Genomic DNA, 23,310 nt, shown 5'->3' with positions numbered 1-23,310 from the left:
TTCTGAGCAGTCAGAGAAGCAACTGTGAAGGGGGCTCTCATTTTTAATTCACGACTGACATCCCCAGTCTTTCTCTAGGAGGCAATTCCTGGCTACTCTGTCTCTGTTGGTTGGTTAGATGTTCCTTAACCAACTTTTATCAATCTAACTCTTAGATCCTTGAGTTTTTAGGGTTCTTTAGATCATACAAGTACAGCTAATGTCCTAAATATTACCAAAAATTATTCAATATTTCTTAATCTATTTATATCACCGTACATTCAGCTACCTCTGCATATACCCGTCCATCCACCCACACATTCATCCTTGTCACACCCACTGAGACCCACCGATCAATCTACCGTTAAATTCACGTATTCATCCACATGCCCTCCTTTTACTGGGGGTACTACTTTTATGGGTCTAGGTAAGTAAAATCTCTGCCCCTCATGCTTGTCCTGCAGATTCTACCTACTCATCTCAGCGACATGATTTCCTAGGCATTCACCACTCTAACTCGGCATTGCCAGTTTTCCCCTCTATTGTTTTATTTCCAATAGACTATAAACATGATTTATCTCTTTATCCTTTAAAGAACTGCCCTTGACTTTTCCTTGTCCTCTAGCTAACAGCCCGTTTATCTATTTCCCTTGAAAGAACTACATCTTATTTCTCCCCTCCCATACATCACACGAAAAAATATGTTGGTCTATTTTCAATCCTAGATCAGTAATTATGTTTATTAAGTGTGCAATAAATATTTACTGAAGAAATTGCTAAATGAAAACATACCTTTTCTGAGAACCTACTATATATGTTGTGTGACTACATCAAAGTTGCCAAATTTGTCCTGCTTTTGAATACTCTCACCAATATCTGAAGAGTGCAAAGTCCAAAAGGCCATGTGTGGGGTGAAGAAGCCCAAATAACCATGATGTTGAGGAGGATGGATGGTGTCATGCAGGCAAGTACAAGGGTTTTTCTCTTTCTTATTTTATTGCAGGGTTGATAAGTTTTGATAAGTTTAGTCAGAGTGGTGTCATCTTGACTTGGTACCCACATTGTGCAGGGGGCCATTTTAGAGGTTTGTTGAACTCTAGGCATTTCAGAAATGTAGAATATGTTTTTCAGTGGTATATGATGAACTGCTCTGGCTTAAGAATCCTCATCAGCAGAAAAATGGCATGACATAGATCTCTAGCTCTACCTGGTCCTAGTCCATCTCTTGACTAAGAAGAGAGAATCCTGGGACGGCATTTGGTCGACTACTGGCCTCTTCGGCCTCCTTCTGCCTTCCAGGATCCTCTGGTGTTCCTTATACAGATCTGTCAGCCTCTATGCAGCCTGGCTTTGAAATGCAAGTCGTCAGAGTGCTTCAGACCCAAATCCGAGCTGGAGGGGGAACCACACTGAATATTTAATTACTTCTCTGGTGGCTCCTACAGAGCCCTGCCCAGGTCAAGGTCAGTTCTGGGCCCAGCTGAGTTCTTCAATAATCACAGCCTTTACAGTCTTCTCCAAGGGTTCAAAAGGAGGCTCAATTTTCGTCCCATTAATATTAATTCGTTTGCTGTGGGGGCTTGTTCTGATGACATATTTTCTTGTTAAATATTCATTGCCAGAGCAGGCAGTGCTCTGCAGACTAACTATTACTGGGGAAAATTGGAACAAATCACCATTAGCTGCTATTGACAATTGTCCCTGATTTGTCTTCCTGCCCTTTGAGAGAGAAAGAGAGTTCCTTGCCAGAGAACATCTGTCAGAACCTCCCTGATTGTCCTTGGCTTCCCCTTAGATAAGTCAAAGGCCCAGTGACCAAGACTCTGCTCTGAAGTGAGCACATACATGTAAGTCCCACAATAGAGGCTTTTTTTACCCCCTCTATTATACACATCTTCCTGGCATCTTTGCAAATAAAGAACTGTTCAGGTAGAAGGGATTTTATAGACCAAACTTCCATATTACAGATAAAACTCTGAGACCAAGAGATTGAAAGAAAAGGACCAAAATTATATATTTGCTAGAAACTGGGAGAAATATCCATGGCATAGACCACTCATAAACTTAAAACAAGTAATCTACATCCTATAATCTTAGTTTGTAGTAGTTAGAGCCTCACAAAGGCCTTAAAAGTCAACCTGCTGTCAAATTATTTCAGATAACAGTCACTCAACAGGAATAAATAAGCCACATAGAAGATTTACAGCACTTTTCTAGGCATGGTGAAAGGATTTCTGGTGTTACACCTTATATAACCATTGAGTACATGCATTAGAACCGGTTCAATGTGATTCACTGATACATTTGTACTCAATTGTTTTACTTAAATTAGAGTCAGATTGCATTGCTTGCATCCAAAGATAATAATATCATGGACTAGCTGAGAGGAATTTGAGAAAAGACTCCTTCTGAGAAATAGATGGGATGTTTTGGTGATAAGAATTACTTGCTCTAGATACTGGCCCATTGCCATTCTTAGTTTTCATCAATAACTTGCTTAAATATGTACCATTCTTGTCTCAGTATACTTGTAACCTTTATTGGACATTAATGAAAGGAACTGAGAAAGAGTAGCTGCAAGAAATGTATAGAGAGTTCCAGGTATATAGACAGTGAGTTAGCGCCCTGATTTCTCTCTCTCTCTATTCTATTCAACTGTGGGTCTTCTGTTATCTTTCTCAGTACAGCTACAGATATCTATACATCCCAGGGTCAAAAGTTGTTGAGATTCCCAGGGTCAAAAGGTGATGACATTTTAAAGATTTTGCTCATTGTTACTAGTCGATTACCTTAAAATTTGGTTCACCTACTATTTGATGCAGCAGAGCCTGGCAAGCTACCCGTGGCATATTCTATATGCCAAAAACAGTAACAACAAGTCTCACAATGGAGACGTTTCTGGTGCCCACTCTAATAAATCCATGAATAATGGGATGACAGTGCTACAGTGCTACTATTTGATGACTGGAAAGGAATGAGCAACTCCCCACAGCCAAAGGCAAAACAAAAGCCAAACAAACAAAGTCCCCCAAACTGCTGCCTTTCTTCATGGATCACCCTTACCCCACCCAAGGATTATAGTGAGCCTGCTGGAAATTTTTCTTATAGATTTGCTGGAGTTCATTGTTGTCTATTGGGGAAAATTCTGTTTTGATTTGATGTGCCAATATGAAACTGGATACTTCTGTGTTTTACTTTTTAAAAGGTGCTACACTGAGGTCTTATCGATTTCCCAAGACTTTGGGACCACATGTCTCCAAATGCCCTGTCCAGACCATCTGTCTTGGTCTCCATTTTCTAAAAAGTAGATCTCCCTTGTCTAATCAATGGTCAAAGAGGGTCTTGGACACTGAGCTCATTCTCTGCTAGAATATTAGAGTGAAAATTTCCCAGTGATTGCTTTGTCTAGGTTGGACATGTTTCAGTTGTTACTTTTTCTCTCCAACCAGTAATTTGCCTCGAACTATCTCCCATATGAGATGAAGCAACTTCCTCTGATGAGGCATTTAACATCCAACTTAGAACAGTTCCCTGAACACACCCCAGGGCCTGTCTTAGGGCCTTTATACACTAATTATTACAAATTATATTGATAGCTATTTTGGGGTATCTCTTAAGCTTCAGGCATTTTTAACAAATGAGAGCCTATCTCTTTCCCAATCTTGTATTTGAGGATCTCTTTTTCTTAAATCATAGCAAAACACAAACAGCAGAAAATGCACCATCTTAAGAGTTCCTTAAGTGTATGGTTAGTTCAGTGGTGTTAATTACATTCACATTGTTAGGAAACTGTTCACCACCATCCATCTCCAGAAGTTGTTCATCTTCTTCACTGAAATTCTGTCCTCATTGAGCAATTAACCTTCCATGCTACCACTAGCCTCTCCATTCCTCTACTTTCTCTTCTTATGAATTTGACTTTTCAGAGTAGCTTCTAGGAGGGAAACATTCAGTATTTGTCTTTTCATGAATAACCACAGTTTATTTCACTGAGTATAGACTCTTAAAGGTACATTCATTCTGTAGCAGATGTCAGGATGTGGTTCCATTTTATTTCATTTTGTTAATTAATTTAATTTTTTTTCTTTTTGGGTCATACCGAGCAATGCACAGGGGTTTCTTCTGGCTCGTGCACTCAGGAATTACTCCTGGCAGTACTTGGGGGACCATATGGGATGCTGGAAACTGAACCTGGGTTGACTGCATGCAAGACAAATGCCCTACCTGCTATGCTATCACTCCAGCCTTCTGTCCTTCCATTTTATAACTGGAAAAGGTACCTTTGCGTGAATATAGAATATTCTGTTTTTTGTTTATCTATTCATCAGTGGACTCTTGTGTTGCTTCCACATTTTTTGACTACTGGGAATAAAGCTGCTTTGGACCTGGGCATACAAGTCTCTTTGCAACCTCATTTTCAAAGCATTTATATCTATCTACCAAAAAAAAGAATTGCTAGGTCACATGACAATTTCATTTTTAAGTGTTTGACAAATTTGCGAAATTATTTTCCACAAATTATCCACAAGTGCACAAGGCTCACAACACTTCTTTTCCAAATTCTCTAATTACTCACCCACACTTGCTATGTTCTGATTTATTTGTTTGTGGTAACTATTGTAAAGGGTATAAAGAGCTTGGCAGGGCCCAGGAGGGTGTGTTGAAACCTTGGCAGGTAAGGAGTTCAATGGAAACAAATCTGTGGGTGGAGGACTGACCATCTCTGAGATAATGACACCATTCTCTGCCCCACACCATGTCTTTGAAGTGTATGTGAAGATATAAATAACCCCAAATAAATACTTAAGGTTTATACTTGCGATTTCCCCAGAATACCACACTATCAGTTTAATCGTGATTAAACTGAGAGCGATAGCACAGCGGTTGGGTGTTCGCCTTTCACGCGGCCGACCTGAGTTCGATTCCTCCGCCCCTCTCAGAGATCCCGGCAAGCTACCGAGAGTATCAAGCCAGCGCAGTAGAGCCTGGCAAGCTACCCGTGCTATTGGATATGCCAAAAACAGTAACAATAAGTCTCTCAATGAGAGACGTTACTGGTGCCCACTCAAACAAATCGATGAGCAAAGGGATGACAGTGACAGTAACCACACTATCAGTTTGATATTTAAAATAGTTACTGTATTTGCATACTTTGATATGTGCTTCTGTGAGCATAGCCTGTCAAGGAAACACTCATTGTTGGGCTTATAACAATGGACTTACTTCATTGTTGGGAGGTCAGTCACATACTTCCATATTTGGTTTGTCTGGGGGGCACAACTGCAAGTGCTCAGGGATCGATCCTCATTCTGTGCTCAGGAATAACTCCTGATGGGCTCGGGGGACCATATGGAGTGCTGGAAATTGAACCCAGGTTTGCCGAATGTCAGGCAAGCACACATTGTAATTTTTCTGACCCTGTAGGCTTCTCTTGATTGCTGTTTATCTTGAAACACTGGATGGACTATGGTCCATGCAGTGCTCAGGAGTGGAAGAAGACATAGAAACATGGCCTAGTTGTCCCTAATTGGTATTACTGGAGATGAATGATTCTGAACGTATGTGGGCCAGTGTGGCTCTGAGGGTTAATGGGGCAGGGGTGAGTGGGTTTCAGTAGATTGTATACCTCATAGATGGAGTAAGCTCTGTGAGAGACTTGAGGAGGAGCGAGTAATGGGTCTTCAGAGATACAGAGCACTCCTGTATCAAGAGCAGTTGGTATGGAGATTGAAACAGGAACTCCTTTGGTGCCTCTCAGACATATGATTATGGCAGAAACTTCTCAGCCCACCTATTTTTGCTTCGTGTATGTTAGAAAGGCACCAATCAGGGAGTGGTTTTCAGAATCTTACTGTAGCTCTGACTGCAACTGGCTATGTGACCTTGGACCAATTATCAGTTCCTCTGAATCTCATGGTCCACATCATAGAAGTGAAGATGGGAATTGCAGTCTGGGAGGAGTTTCATTAGGATAAATAAGGTTGCATGTGAGTAACATTTTGCACTTGGTCTAGCACAGAGTGTGCCAGAAATCTTAGTTTCCCTGAGCCCAAATTTTCATGACTTTTCTTTTTATGTAATGTATTTACTTACAACAAAAGGAGTGACCTAACTTCTTGGTGACTCACTTTCATGAGAATGTAGAATCTTATGAAGAATCTCTTGACTAGGGTTAGTTTCTAGGGATACCTCCAGCTTTTATACTGTTATTTTATTTCAAAAATTGATTCACCAAACTATCTGAATTAAATAGAATTCTGCAATTAGCTTCTTATTGTCACTGTAATGAAGGAATTAGGGATTTTGTTTTCCGTTTTATCATTTTTATGTTTCATTGTGCACCGTAATGAATGTTGCCATTTACTCTCAGGTAACTATGCAGAGTGACATAAGCTAATTACATACTTTGTAACCTCAAATCAGCAGAATCTCACAATATATCATGATAATGCCCCGTATTTCACTGAGGGAATGGCTGTTGAAATACCAGGTTAATTATGCATGCATTTAATAGAATCATGGCATGGGGTGGTAGGGGGTGGGGAGTCAGAGAGAAAGAAGATGTGGAGTCAGCTTATTGGCCCCCTCCCCCAGTACTTAAGGGTACACAGTTGTCATCAGTTGCCTGAGTGGATGTGTTTTTGCATTTATTTGTACAATTATAAAAAACCCTTACCTTTGCAAAAACAATTGATACTATACAAAATATATTCACGGACTAGCCCTCATTTGATTGAACAATAAACTTAGGAATTACTAGCTAAAGGAACACTGTCTGCATTTTTTTTTTTTTAATGAGGAAACGGAGGCTCAGAAAAATCCTGTATTTTTTAAAGACTTGGAGCTATTGTCCAGCAAACTTGAACTCAAACTCAAGTCCTTAGACCTTGAACTTGAGTTCTTGTCAGGAGCATATCTCCCAGAGAGGCTGTTCTCCAGAAAGAAAGCAAGAATAAACTGTTCTTTACTACCCCCAGACCACACAGCTTCCACTTCACATGCTTGACTTTACTTACATAGCTCACTACACCTTTTATTATCTTAATCACTTTAAATGATTTCTAAATTTAGTTATCCACTCCCTGATATCTTAATAATGGACTGCCTGAGTCACAACTCACCACCTTGGCAGTACAAGGTCATCGTCATAATGTTGGCCACAGTGCGGATCTGAAAAGCTGTCATGGTCATTCACTTATTTATAAGATTTTCTCCTAAACTGGTGGGACCTAGATTAGTGTCTTCCCCAACCCCAAGGTTGTTTCTTCTTCTTTTTTTTTTTTCTCAGTCAGTTGCTCCTCTAGATGCAGTCAGACTTTACATTGATGTTATCTTGTATATTTTACCTGGGAGACCAGGTAGGCAGAATCAGGGATTATATCTAAAGTCAGTGGGAAGTTATGTGGTCTCACGAATCTCTCCAAAGCCACTCTGCAGAGAGATTATAATCTCTTAATTACATCTTAATTATATACCTTATTCATATCTTGACTGTGTGAGTTCCCCTTCACTCATCTTTTGGATTACAACTGTCTTTCATAGATGAGGTCAGCGAACATGGAATTAACCTGTAAACTAATCAACCCTGGTGAAAGGGTAGAATAATGTTCTGTCATCATAGTGGATACCACCTTCATCAGCATGTAGAATGCCTTGGGTATGAGGTGGGGAGGGGCCAGATGAAATTCCATGAGGATTCCTGCTCCACTTGTTTTGTGAACACCATTCCATTGACTTTACAGTGCCTCCATGAGATTAAGTCTCATCACTCCCATTTTGCAGATGGGACAACTCGTTTTAGAAAAAGAACCTTATCAGCTCAGCTCAAAGAGCTAAGACTCACCTGGGCCCCACTGTGAAATTCCTACCTCTGGCAACACCTGTTGTTCCTCCTCCTCCTCCTCAGGCATCTTCAGGGGGAAGAATTGGAGATTGCTCCAAGCCCTGTTTGTTGGGGAGCAAGGCAAACACAGGCACTGAGATGTAGGGGAAGAAGCACTAACTGGTCAGGCTCTGTGTATAGTCTCCCTGAGTGCCCATCTGTGCTCTTCCCAAGAGGGCTGTGGTGATAGATGCAGGTTTAACTGTAGTTTCACAGCAGCTCTGGGATCAGAACTTAATGTGTGATCCTCTTCATCCCACAGGTAGTAACATTTCATTATATCTTGTCTCTGTCTCTGGAAATAGCTAGAGTTGGGCCTATTTGCTGGAAGGCTCTTGGTATTGTCTCTCTGGCCCCGTGAATAGGAGCAGTTTCCTTCCTCCAATCCTTCCACCTGCTGCCTTCACACCTGTATCCTGGACTTTATAAGCTCCTACGGCTGACTTTGCATTTTGTAATGCAAGAGTGTGAACCAAGCTTGAGATGAAGGCATCCGTATTAAATGTAATCTACATAATCTACTGTCAAAGGGGTCTAGAGCAAGGCCAGTCCATAGGAGCTCTCCTCTGGGGCTGGGGGCAGACCCACTCTGAGGCTCTTTGGCCTCATTGATCCTTATTGAATCAGAGTGGGCCCGACTTAAAGTCTTTCATTTTTCTTTTCTGTCTCTTTCCTTGGTTTAAATCTCCATTCTTATAATTTAAATGCATCAACAAAAAGTAAGCCTGTGAAATCCGAAAATCTCATCCCTCAGTCCCCTTTAAATAAAGATCCCAGTTCCCAATTTAATACCCAAGACCTCACTGTAGCCCAGGTCTGTTGTGTGATATTTGGATCTTGTAAATTTCTTCCAAAATTCCCGATTGTTAGTATTGAAGAACGTATCACAAACCCAAGAAATTTAGGGACTATGGTCACATCTGTAGGTAAGTTTATAACATATCCACCCACCTGGTGCCTTACCAGCCCTCATGAAGATTCAGTGAGGTTTCTCCTTGAGGTTTGACCAGCAGAGGAAAATCAGCATAGCTCTTAGCAGTCTTAACAGGAGACTGCTATCCCTATATAGGCATTGCTTTGTATCTCCTGAGTGTCTAGATCCTGTTGTTTCCATTCTCAGAAAGACAACTTAAGGCACTGAGGGTGACTTTAAGGGTAGAGATTCCCAAGGGTGAGGTGGGAGGAGGAAGGATGGATAAAGGCTGTCATCTGGATCACCTAAGGGCTTGGGAGGAACACACCAGGTGGTATGGACCAAGCTCTTCTAGAAACAGGGATGTGGCTGACAAGCTGCTGGAATATCTGAGTTGTGCCAGGAATATGTGGGTTGTGGGCAAGATATGGAGAATAATCAGTAGCAGCTGAATATTCTCTGTGGAGATACATCAGGCATTACAAGGTGTTCACATATGGTGTGGCTCCATCCTTATGCAACTTTGGAAGAAGCTGAACTTGCAACATCTTTGGGCTTCATGCTAACAATTCACCTGCCCAAATGCATTGCTAGTATAAGGGAGAATTAGGTACTCAACTTTAGTTTCCTGAATCTAGTTATATATTTTTAGGAAATCTGGAAAAAACAATGCCTGGATAATAACAGTATGTCATTAGTTGGAGAATTAAATATGTGTCACATGGAGGGTAGGGGGAGAATAAACCTATTTGAATCTGACAAAAACATCTTTACTTAGTTTCTTTACTGAGCTCCAGAAATGGCCTGAGAACTCATTTTTATGAGAAAGTGTCAGTAACATGGAGGGCTCTTCCCCATTTCTCACTGTGGAGGCTGACTCCATGCTCCAATGTCCATGAACTGTTTTTAAAACTGTAGATAACAATGGACTAAGTACAAGAGCATGATTACAATCAATGCAGACTTCTTGTTTTGTTTTTAGTTTGCTACTAGATCCAGAGACTATAAAACAAAGCACCTGGAAGAGAGCAACACAGAGTCTCCTGCCCCCACACCTAGCTGTCTTCACCAGGGCCCCTCGTGGGGGGGGGGGCAGGTTGAGTTTTCCTCCCCGCCCCGAGCAGAGACCCAGCAGCGGAAGACCTGGAGAACCCATCCACAGCCATGGCCATTCTACACATCCTTGGACAAGCCTCACTCATGAAAGAACCGCAGAGAAACCCAGGTGTGTGGTACCTGGGGCTAAGATCTCCAAGCCTGAGGGGATCTGGACTGGGCCCCCTCCACCTGGATCCCCAATTTTCCAGTAGCTAGGCAGTCACATCCACAAACTGCCCTGGCGCTGTGTAATCCCATCAACAGCCAAGATCCAGAGACTATAAAACAAAGCTCCCAGAAGCGTGCGGCTGCATTCACAGCCATGCGATCTCTTATTGTTTACTTCTCCCTCTCGGAGAACTCAGCAAGCTACCGAGAGTATCCTGACTGCACAGCAGAGCCTTGCAAGCTCGCCGTGGTGTATTCAATATGCCAAAAACAGTAACAATGATGGTCTTACTCCCCTGACCCTGAAAGAGCCTTCAATGTGGCACCTATGGGAAGGATGAGTAAAGAAAGGCTGCTAAAATCTCAGGGCTAGGATGAATGTAGATATTACTGGTGCCCACTTGAGCACCATTGAACAAAAGGATGATGTGTTCAGGGATCACTCCTGCTGGATTTGTGGTACTATATGGGATGCCAGGATAGAACTCCAGGTATGCTATTCGCAAAGCAAGTGCCTAGTCACTGTCCTATCTATCTTACCCCTCAATGAAGCTTTTAGGACTTGAGGCAAACCCTATGGAACCAACGCTGTCTGCAGCCAGGAAAACATAACTAAGTGGAGGATGATAGAGAAAATATATTACAAATATCTATGTGGTATGTGCATAAGCCATGTTGTGTATGTGTATACTTCATGTGTGGCTCATTTTGGTGTATGCAATATACATGGTATATATAAGACTACATGCAAGATTTTTTGTATATACATATGTGTTGCACACATAATTCACATTCATGTTGTATGTGCAGTGCATATGCATCAAGTTCAAGTGTTGTGTGTACATATATGAATGTGTGGTACCATGAACACATGTGGAATGATTAGTGCTATGGAAAGACAAGAGGGAAAAGAGAGGGTAAGATTAAGAAGAATATCCCCAGAGGGAAAATTTCTTGAGAATGGCTCAACGTCCAAGATATGTCCTCATGATTTACAGAAGATAAACCTTTCTAATGCCTTGCTCTTTTTCCCAGCTCCTTCATCATAAGCCCATTGCAGAGAGCTCACCCAGTCCACTAGTAAAGAAGATGTAAGGATTTCCACTTTTCCTAGACTCTCTCTTTAAGAATATCCCATTTCCCAGCTTTCTGACTTCCCCTTTCTTTTCCACTAGAGTCTCTTCTTTGTTCCTTTGCTTTCAGTCTTGACCGCCTAAGGACAAGAGCCATATCTGTGTATGTATCTGTGTTTTTGCATGTTTGCATGTTGTCAGAAGATCTGGCGTGTGGTTCCTTAATAGGAACCAAGGGTAGGAGAGGTGTTTGTGGGGGCAACCAGTTTACAATGAGGATTATATAGCCTCTGTACAATCAATCACTAGGAAGCAGAGAGCAAGCCTGGAGAAAGCTGAGGCATTCAGTGCCCCAAGGCCCCCAGGAAGCTGACTTCTTTGAAAACAGTCAATTTTCTATTCCCTGGTCTTGCTCAGCATGAGATTTGCAGTTTCCATGGTGTTTGTTCTCCAGCAAAGGCCTGGTGAGCCTACTGTCAATTTTAGAGTTAGGCATAGGTTCGTCAAGGGGCAGAGTTGGCCCCAGACTGAAATATGATGCAGGTTCCAGACAGGAGATAGTGTGGATTGGGACTGCCTGTGTCAGTCAGTGTAGCATGCTCTCCCAGGTACTCCAAAATAGTAACAGATATCCCCAATGGGCTGAGATGTCCTGCCTTCCCAATGCACACTGGTTCACACACAGGCAAGAGGGCTGACCAAATGAAGCCAGGAATGACACATCAATCAAGGCCTGGGAACATTGTTCAGGCACAGTCTGCAGACATGCAGATGTTAAGTAGAGACTTGCTGGTGGATGGGTGTTGGAATATTTCCCCTTTTCCAGCTGCCTTCTGGAGTTTTGTCACAGAAACCTTTTGTCACAGAAACCTAGCTGATCTTTGACCCGCAGATCTAAGGTGCTAGCCAGGCTTGATTTGACATTGTAGATTCCAGGCTGCAGCCCAGCCTGGTCTTTGGGATGTAAATCCGAGTGCTTTCAGCCCAAAGAAGGCTTCGGTTTTGGTTTTGTATCTTCTTTGGGGGGGGGGCGGGGGGGCGCCTAGATTAACGGCCTGCAGATACAAGAGAATTATGTTGCCTCAACGTTCTTCCTGTAAGATCTTTTGGTGCCTTTGGTGACGTCAATGTATTGCACCCTTTGGAAGGGCCATGATCAATAAAAGGGGTTCGGAGAGAAGGTGAGGGGGGGAAAGTGTATAGAGGGGAAAAAGTGTATAGAGGTGGGAAAGTGTACAGGGGCAGAAAGTGTATAGAGCGGAAAGGAGTAAAGAGAGGACGGAGAGTGTATAGAGGGAAGACTGGAATAAACTGCAAGTGAGACCAACCATCATGGCTCCGTTCCTTCCTTCGCCTGCCACATCTTCGCCATCAACCTCCCCGGGGTGGGGGAAGTGGCCAGAGGCTACCGAACTTGGGTGGCGGGAGAGACAGCTGCTGCCCTAGGCCCTGTGCCTGGCTCGGTGCGGTGAGGCGTCCCTTCCCTCGTCCGCGCCTTTTCTTTTTATTTTTATACAGATGGGGACCTCCAGCAGCAGGAAGGTTTATGAACCAGAAAGGAGGCAAGGGAAGCCTGAAGGGGGTAGACCCAGCAGAGGGCAGAGAAGGTGTCTTGGGGAGAGTGGCATGAACTCTCTGGGTAAAGTCACCATTGACTGGGAGGCTCCCACAGCTCTTCACGCCAGGAAACGTGGGCATAGCTGTGTGTCCGATACTTTAAGGACATGGTCACCAACTTGAGCTTATTGGTTTCTCACAAAGAGCAAAGCTCTGGACACAGGTTGTTGTATCTGACAGATGAGAGCACAGAGTTTCCCTAAGGTCAAGGGAACTGTCCCAGATGGCACAGTTGGTGAAGAGAGCAGGCCTGGCTTAGAGCACAAGCAGAGGCTCAGGAGACCCCCCTGATTCTCTGTTTGGCTTCTAAGTGCCATTCTTTGCCTTTATCTTGGTACACCCCGAGTTTAGCATGGAATCATGATGAAAGGTGGAAATTCCGAAGTAACTAGACACAGTCAGGCATGCAAGACAGTACATAAATGGGCACTTGCAATCCAGTTCTTCCCACTGAGGTGGACAGCCTGGTGATGTGCCATGAGTCCAGTTTCACCTTGCACAGCTCTGAGTGTTGCTGACTAGGGAGTTCCTGTCCCTTGCCATTTTTTCCTCTACTTGTCTACTCTTTTCTTCTCCTCCCATGCTTTCTTCTTCTTTTATCCCCCTCCTTCCTTCTGTCCCCCAGCCACTCTCACAAACTCACTCTTTGGGTGGAATATTGGGGACTGTCTTAGCTAAGTGTTAGATTCCATTTTGAAGAAGACCAGAACGCCAGCAGTTTTCCTGTATCTGTTTGTGTGAAGCAGGGATGGGAGCAGGTTTTAGAAGTAGAAATAATTTACAAAAATCAGTTCTGGAACCAAATTGAAGGCAGCTTTCAAGAGCTAGAGAGGTGGACACTGAGCAAGAAGGATGCAACGTCCAGGTGTCTGGAGCAGAGAATCAGTGAGACACAGTGTGAGAACTAACTCGAAGTGAACCTTGTGTCCCTGGATGCAACTCTGATCAATGGGAGGCAATGGCCATGGGGCACCTTCTATTTTGGGAAAACGGACCTCAGGGACAAAGGAAACTCTTTTTGTTGTTTTTATTCTTTATTTTCTTTCTGTATTATATTTTTCAAAATGTTATTCATAATAATTGATATTATGGAGAGTCTCTTGCCTGCACACCTGGCTGTCTTCCCTGGGGCCCCTCGGAGGGGATGGGCTCCACTTCCCACCCCACCCCGAGCAGAGCTCCCGGCGGCCGAAGACCACCGGAACCTAGATGCTCAAGGCCCCTCTCCACACGTTGAAAAGCCTGATGCATGAAGGTACCGACAGAGGAACCCAGGTGTGTGTAATCCCATCAACAGCCAACATCCAGAGACTTAAAAGTGAGCTCCCAGAAGCGTGCGTTGCTTCATGGCCGCGCGATATCTTGTAGCTTACTTCTCCCTCTGGGAGAAACTGGCAAACTTCTGAGAGTTTCCTGCCCACATGGGACAGCCTTGCAAGCTTCCCATGGTGTATTCATATGCTAAATCCAGTAACAAGCTGGATCCCATTCCCCTGACCCTGAAAGAGCCTCCAGTGTGACATCATTGGGAGGGCCTAGTCGAGAAAGACTTCTAAGATCTCAGGGAAAGGACGAATGGAGAGGTTACTGAGCCCGCTCAAGAAATCGATGATTAATGGGATTTCATGATTGTGAATAATTGATAACATCCAATATTTCAACACCAATCCCACCACCACTATACCTTACCATCACCATTGTTTTGAATTTTCCCACCACCAATCAAGCCTGCCCCACATGCAGATGCTAGATAATTTATTTTGTATTGCTTATTATGGATAGCATGAGATGTTGCATGGCTGTGTGCTCCTGGAATTCTAAAATTTTAAATAATTGAGGTTTGGAGATAACTCTACAGTGAGTTTCTCGGTTCTGAGGTTAAGGTTGTGTCTCTAGATCATGGCTGTTAATGGACTTAAATGTCACCTGGAGGCAGTTCCGTGGACATGACAACTAGGAACCCTAAAGGGGCATGGAGATGGAACGGATCAACCTGTAATTGATCCTTGAGGCCTGGAGTTTTCAGTCAATGATCCTACATACCTGGGTTTTTCACTGGGTTCTGGAGATTTGTGGTCACTGGGATTCAGATGGGGCAGCTGGAAGGACAATGCTTGCTCCCATCTGAGGCACCCCAGTGAAATTGGGCTGGCGCAAAGTCCAAAACATCTCTGGGGAAGCTGCTCAGTTCCGAGATTCATTTGTGAGTTTCCAAGGATACTCTTTGGGGGTAATGCTGTTTGTTCACAGAATGAAATGAGCATCCACATGAAGGGAGGACTTGGTGTGGTGGAAAAACTCATCTTTGGATAAAGGAGCAAGAAGGGGAACCATAAAAGAAAGTGAGCAAGAGGTGACCGGAAAAATTACCAGGGGAAGTTACCACAGGGATCCTGTGAGTCACGGAAAGCAGTGAGAATATGAGCATAGAGCACAGAAGAATTTCAAACAAACAAGAGACATCATTTGGGTTACATTTTAGAAATGTGCAGGGCTTAGATTTGGGATTAGGCAGGCAGGTAGATAGGAAAGGGCAATGGAATTCCTAGAGGATAGTGAACCCATCTAGCCCTAAGGCTGTCTGGGCCCAACTTGCGAGCATAGGAACCAAGACCTGATAAGACCTTTACCTGAAGCTAACCCAGAGAAGGTTGGACCCACCCTTCCAGATAAGATCCAATAGGAACAAAGGCCAGGAAAGGAATTTCAAAGAAGACCATTCACCCTCCTGACTCAACCCCCTTGACAACCACCCTAGCATTGGAGTTTTACCTAGCTAGAAAGCCCTACATGGGGTAGCTTGGGAATTACCCTATAAAAGCCACAATTTTGACAAAACCCCCAAATAGTTGAAATTACGACTCTGGATAAGAACTGTGTGCTGAAAACAGGTAAAGAAACAAACATGATAACCTCTTAGTGATGTAGGCAGATAGATAGGGAAAGGCCCTGGGCAATTAAAATTAAAATTTAATAAAGTCTCTGGGAAGGAGAATCTTAAGACTTGTAGATTCAAGAAAACAAAAGACCCGGAGGAAACCATCAGCAGACTCTGAGGATAATGGACCCCTCCCCATGAAGTTCCCCACAGAAAACCATCACCACCCCCAACCTCCCTGGTAACCTTAGCAATGAACTTTTACCTGGAAAGAAACCCCACGTGGGGGCAGGTTGAAGAAACCCTATAAAAGACACCTTGAACAAAGGAAGGGTGGGCATATGCTGCCTGAGCCCATGTGCTGCTTGAGCCCACATGGCTGAGAACATGTGTTGCCCGAGCACATGTGTCGCCCACATCTCTTCTCTTGAGATGTGTACTTTCATGCTTTCATATCTAGTGCTAGGATGTGTGTAGAGCTCTCTCCACCCTTCGAGAAGCCCTTGGAGAAGCTCTCTTGAGCACGTTATTGTTTTTTTTTTCCCTTTACCTTGATTGCATTCCATATTTTAACACAAAACTCGCTATTGTTGTTGGAGTTTCCCCCCCAAAAAAGACAGCCCTACTGCCAAGGAAGCATTTGATAATTAGTTTTCCATTGCTGGGAATGAAGAGATATGAAGTCCTGCTGTTCCAAGTACATAACTCTTTTTTCTTTTTCTCCTTCCCGTTCCACCAAGTTTGTGCTTATTTAATAGTTCTCATAATATGGCGGACACCACGCCACCCAAAAAGGGAAAAAAAAATGAGAAAGAAGGATATTTCCTGTCTTCAGCGGGCATGGGGGTATGGCTTAGTTCACAGTCTAGAGACATGGATGCAAGCAGTTTCTGGGACCAAAAGTAGTCTTGTTGGCCTCTGGATCCTAGTCGATCAGCAGCAAAGTGGCCGCACAAAAGTGTGGCCACCTGGATCGAATCTCGGCAGAGCACACGCCGGAATTGGCCCCAGCCCGAGACTGCCCAAGCGTCTCGCTGTTCCAAGTACATAATTATTTTTTTTTCTCCTTCCTGCACCACCAAGTTCGTACCTGCTTAATAGACCTCATAATATGGCAGATGCCATGCTGCTTCTCCCTGAAAAGGGAAAAAAAAAAAACGGGAAAGAAATAGGGAGAAAGAAGAATATTTCCTCTCCTCGGCCGGCGTGGGGCTATGGCTTAGTTCACAGTCTAGAGACATGGCTGCTACTTTGATTACCTTCAATATTTCAACAAAAAACCTCACTATTATTGTTTGGAGTTTACCCCAAAAGTCAGACCTACTTAAAAGGAACTGTTTATGCTGACAATTAAGAGATATTAGGTCGCATGGCCACTGTTGCGGCCACGTGGTTTTGGATTTCTGTATAAAATCCAGGGAAAATTCTGCCAGAAATTTCATCACTGCAAGCTTTTATTTCCCTTTTGTGGTGCTCATAAGATGGAAAAGCCTGAAGAGAGAAACCCTACCCCCTGGTGCCACATGGGGCAGTGGCTCAGTTCACAGTCTAGAGTAATTTCTAAGAGTTGCTGGTGTCCAAAGTAGTATAGTTGGCCTCTGGGATCATGCTCGTGCAGCAGCGGAAAGGCCACACACATGTGGCTGCTGCGCTTAAATCTTGGCAGAGGGCGGGGCCGGTGCCCCCACCCCCTGGGATCTCCCACACGTCCCGCAGCAGCCGGCTGGTACCTCCATTTTGTGCTCAAAAAGCGGTGATCACCATGATGTGCCCGGAAAGGAAGGGTTGAGAGAGAGAAACCCTTCCCCCCACCCGGCGCCGCATGGGGCAGTGGCTCAGTTCACAGTCTAGAGGCATTTCTGTGAGCTGCTGGTGTCCAAAGTAGTTCATCTGGCCTCCGAGATCATGCTTGTCTTGAGCATGTTATTCTTACTATTCTCTCTCCCACTTATCCCTTCCTCCTTCTCTCAGAAACCTCTAAATAAAATCTATTTACTTCACTGCTTGTCTACTCCTGAAATTCTTTTCCGTGAGCAAGACAAAAACCCAGTAACCCTGGGTCCCCGGTGGTAGAGGCGGTTGGGGAGAAAGTGACCGTCTTTCTCCTCTCTGCTTCATGTAAGTCACCCGTGGGGCCCACGAACATCATTAGTAACTGTATTGCAAACCCCAAAAAGGGGAGGGGTGAGAGAGAGAGAGAGAGAGAGAGAGAGAGAGAGAGAGAGAGAGAGAGAGAGTAGCAAAATGCCTGCCACAGAGACGTAGAGACAGGCTTGGGGGTGGGGATGGTGGGTAGGAAGCTAGGGACATAGATGGATAGATGGTGGAAAATGTGCACTGGTGGAGAAATATTGTACAGCTGAAACCCGACCATGAACAGTCTTGTAACGATATCTCACAATGAGTCCATTAAAAAAAATTAAATTTTTATAAAAAGCCACCTTAAACAAAGAAAAGTGCATATGCTGCCCAGGCCCATGTACTGCTTGTGCCCATCTGGTTCAATACATGTGGCACCGGAGCATATGTGTTGCCTGCATCTCCCCTCTTGAAATGTGTACTTTCATATGTAATGCTGGAATGTGTGTAGGGACTCTCTTCTTCTTTGGAGAAACCTGCATCATCTCTTGAGAGCATTATGCTCTCTCACTTTCTCTCCCTACTTTCCCTTCTTAAAAGCCTTCAAATAAAATCTGTTTTACTTCACTGCTCTTCTACTGCTGAAATTCCTTTCTGCGGAAAAAGACAAAGTCCTTGAAAACCCTGGGTAAGGCCTAGGACTGATTTTCCTTTCCTGCAAAGAGCAATTTCTCACTCCAACCTGCGCCTGTAATTCCCCCAAGAAATCGGGTTGTGGGGATCCACTCCCGTGCTGAGAAAACCAAGTAGATGTCAGGTAGCTTGATGGTCACCTCTTGGGACTGGCAGGACTCAGGTCTATGCAGTGTAGAGGCTTATCACAGACTTTATCAGTACTAGTCTTCCCAGCCGGTCCCAGGGTGTCAGAGGTGGCTTGGAAGAAAGTCACCATCTCTCTCCTTTCTACCTCACATAGCCATCTGTGGGGACAGCTAACTTCATACTGAACAATAAGTAGGAAGATAGAAGTGACCAGTATGTTTCAATGACAATCTGGATCCACATGATGTGGCCAGGATTTAAAAAGTAATGGTAAAGATGGGAATAGAAAAAGACTGAGCTACAGCCAGGAGTTTCTAAAAGGGGTGCTGTTTACTAAAGTGGGAGAAGATTGGATGAAAATAGAGTTAAGGTTCTTTTGGGGAAGATTTAAATTACAGCCATTAAAGCCAAGGTGGAATGTCAGGAGGCATCGGATGTGTGATTCTGGATCAGCATCCATGGCAAAGCAAGACTTAGCTTAGTAGTGAATGCTGTCTCTTATCTCTTTAGTACTTGGCTTTGCAGCATTGGGAAGATCTACCATCCCCACCTTTATGCAGGCTGAGTCCTAAAAAGATCAGAAGAGCAAGAGTTTTAGAAGAGAACTGAGGTGAGTGTAAGGAGGTCAGCGAACATTGTAATCAGTGTCAGAGACTGTTAAATGCATCAGGCTTGGTTATACATCAAGAAGGCTAAAGACTTGAATATTCTCTTTCAATTTGGCTAAAGGAGGTAGTTGTTCTCCATACAAAGGGGCCACAGTGGATGGTTATCAAGATGTTGAAGTGAGAGTTGGAGTGAGAATAAGAAAGAAAAGAATGACACAGTCATTAGTAAGGATATGGTAGCAACTTCAGAAAGGTCATGAGGTATTCAGAGTTTTCCCTTCCTTTAATAAAATGGTAAGAATCACATCATGATTATAATCTTGTAGAAAGTAGATAAAGAAGAAATGACTCAAAACTTCAAAATGTGCCAGGATAATTGTAGATGCAGAGCCTGCACAGATAGAAGTATCAGGATGTGTGAGTAGTGCACAATAGAGGCTTTGAATGCAAGCTTGATATCTTGAATATGGAAGGCAGAGAACAGCAGTTGATTGGAACAGTTGTAGGTTGGAATAATTAGGAATTATATTCTGACTACTTTTGTATTATCAATGAAGCAAGAAATAAAGTCATGAGTTGAGTAGGGAGGAATGAGGTAAGAGTAGAGATCTGGGGAGAAATGCCACCTCCAAGAGGAAAGAGATGTTGGAGACTGGAGAAAGTAGACAGTGAGTAGGGCAACATGGTTGAACTATCAGTACTGAGGTTTTACTTTAGGTATTGATCTGGTTATTAAGTTAAAATGAGAAGGCTAGCACAGGGGTGAGTGTGTGTGTGTGTGTGTGTGTGTGTGTGTGTGTGTGCGTGTGCATGTGCACGTGCTGTATTTCCAATAAAATTCTGTGATGATTTTTAATTTATAAAGAAGAAGAATAATCTGGTACCCAGGTGATTGTTTCTCAGGTAAACTTTGTGGCCAGAATATGGAAAAAGGGAACTGAAAGCATTTACATGGATGAATCACCTAATTATATAGGTAAGATTATTGAGAAAGGGTTATGCAGAATGGAAAAATGGTGGTTCCGGTGGGGTCAGAGGTGAATTCTAATGGAAGTTTTGAGATGAAAAATCCAGAAAGATGCAGAACCTATAGTGTGAGTTCAAGTGTGGGTGTGTTCTGTGGCCCAGAACCATTCCCACAGCTTGCCAACAGCAACTGATGAGTGAAGGAATGAATGAACAGGGCCACAGGCTGTTTGGTAATCAGTGACTGTTTATTCAAGTGTCACACAGTGTTAATTATACAGAAATCCTGAAGGATGAAGGTATACATAGGTGTGGTTGAACAATACCATAACAATAAACAGATGTAAAGCCCTTCCTTGAGGGGAAGTTCTGGGAGATTAACTCAAGGACAAAATCTCATCTAAAGATTCGCACTTTAGGTTACTAGGAGATCCTCTCAAAGGCAGAATTCCATTTGAGGATTTATTGCTTTCTCTTTAGCTAGTAATCCATTTAAACAATCAAATTAAATTTACTTCTTACCAATATTTCTAGTCACTTTGTATGAACACAAGTAAGACATGTGTTAAGCTGATAGGGTGGCTCTTCCTGGGGACATTCTAAAGGACATGATTTTTGGACATCCAGGCACTGGAGACAGACATCACTGTTAATGATAATAAGATCTTATCCATAGCTGTGAACTGAAGGGTTCATAGAAGAGGAGCATCTCATTGAGAGGGAAGAGGTCAAAGGAATAAGAGCAAGTCCTGCAGGGACTGTAACCTGGACTTTGAAGTCACCTGCAGTGAATGATGATAGGAAAGCTTCCCATGAGTTCAGTGTTGGATTAGAAGATGCAATACTAAACCAAAATTCTCCAAAAGTAGAGAGAGAGTATGGGGGAAATTATCTACCATGGAGGCAGGGGGAGAGTGGGAATGGGGGGTATACCAGGGATATTGGAGGTGGAGAATGTGCACAGGTGGAAGGATGGGTGTTTGATCATTATATGATTAAAAATAAAACATGAAATCTTTGTAACTGCATCTCACAGTGATGCAATTAAAAAAAAAAAGAAGATGCAATATCCTTGATGCTGGAGCAGAACTGCATAGAGTAGGAGTGAGAAGTTCTATAAGCAGACAGCACTTGCTTTAAGGAATAGGGAGATTTGGTAGGAGAAGGGAAGGAAGATGCTGTGATGGAGCTTTCTGAGGAACAGGTACGGCGGTGTTCCACCTGTAAAGTGTGGACAGAAAATATAAAGCACTTGAGAGGGAAAGTACCTTCTGGAGATCCATCATTCATTAAGTCACGAAACTTAAAGAAATATAAGATAAGTGAGGGAGATTCGGGGAATTCAGATGTTAACAGTCTGCACCATTCAGGAACATAATCAGGTTACAGGTTTTCAGAATTCTCATGAGGTTAGAAAGAAGCTTGATATCCATGAACTTAGCCTGCCAGGTTGAGGGTGTAGTTTGAAGAACACAGCCCGTACTATGACATCAGCAAGAACTGGATTAAACTGTGATTATAGGGTGATATTTTAGTTTATGCAGCTCTAAACTTGTGATTCTTTTTCTCCTTATGAATGGACACTAACAAAGGGTGTATATGCAAAGTTTTTGTTAAATGACACACTTCCTGTTTTAAAAATGAGTCACAAAACTCAGAAAAAAGAAGTAAAGCTATATCAGGGTTTTGAATATAGGTACAATGAGCTTCAAATATTGTTTTTGCCTCATTCAAATTTCCTCAATCCCAGAGGAGGGGCCATCATCTCTGAAGTGATATAATTTATGACTATTAGCTCCTTCCCAAAGGTTCAGATAATTGCACAACAATTTTCATGAACACTGGGAATTGATTAATAATTTCCTTGGAATATTATTTTGCATTGGGAGGACAAAACTATGGCTGGTTCACCAACTGAAATGCTTTGAGTAGGTGGCATATGCTGCACACTTGCACAGGCATTTTATAAATGATCTCACTGGTTTCCATGTGTGTGAAAAGAGGATCTACATGCCCAGAAACCATGTGATTCATGCAGTACACAATCTAATAAATACTGGAAGTAAGAGATATCACAGGAATTGGCCTTCAGACAAAGTTCTTAATTCAATAAAAATTTTGGTGGTGGATTATGGGGCCAGATTCATTTACAAGGATCTAGTAAAAAGGTGGGCAGAGTGATATAGCACAGCAGGTAGGGTGTTTGCCTTGCACGTGGCCGACCCAGGTTCGCTTCCTCCATCCCTCTCGAAGAGCCTGGGAAGTTACCGAGAGTATCCCACCCACAGGGCAGAGCCTGGCAAGCTACCCATAGTGTATTCGATATTCCAAAAACAGTAACAACAAATCTCACAATGGATAAATTACTGGTGCCCTGCTCAAGCAAATCGATGAACAATGGGAAGACAGTGCTACAGTGCTACTGTACAGAGGCAGAGCAATTCAGTTGTTTGCCATGGAGGCAGGGGGAGAGTGGGAAAAGGGGGGGTATACCCGGGATATCAGTGGGAAATGTGCACTGGTGGAGGGATGGGCGTTTGATCATTGTGTGATTGTAACCCAAACACAAAAGTTTGTAAGCATCTCACAGTGATTCAATAAAAATTTAAAAAAATGTTTCAATTGATCTGACTCAGTCACCCAGTTCTAGCTCTTTTCACTCTGTCCTCTCAGAGACCCATGGACACTCTGCAGAATTCACAGCCTAGTCATCTCGGTCCATTTTGTGAGAATCCCCCACTCACCCCTGCTGCACCTTCCAACATGCTCAGGCTGTATGTTGCACCCGAAGCAGATCCCCTGACTTTGCATCTTAATTGACTATATACACTCCCATTTCATGAAGGTGATGAAAGATAGCTCCTGATTCCTCTTTGTATCTTCACTGTCTGCTGTAGTGCACCTGTCTAGCTAAATAAATTAGTAACTGCATTCACATAGTGCAGCTATGTGTCAGTTATACAGCATGAAACTTGTTTATTTGGGGGGAAAATAGAAGTTATTCAGCAATTCTAAGCACCCTTTTAATCATGTTCTAAACAAGACAATAACATCTACCTCTTAGAACTACTATGTGATTTAAAGTAAGCAACTTTATAAAGCAACTTGGGGGGAGTGTCAATCAGTCATTTATATAGTAACGGCTTATCAAAAGCTAGTTAGCTACCTCCTTTCCCATGGGAGTCCCAGGTTATCTTTTACTTTTGTGTTTATCTCCCTGTGGCATC

This window comes from Sorex araneus, chromosome X (genome assembly GCF_027595985.1).
Source record: "Sorex araneus isolate mSorAra2 chromosome X, mSorAra2.pri, whole genome shotgun sequence".
NCBI lineage: Eukaryota > Metazoa > Chordata > Mammalia > Eulipotyphla > Soricidae > Sorex > Sorex araneus.
This window is presented reverse-complemented; position numbering follows the sequence as displayed.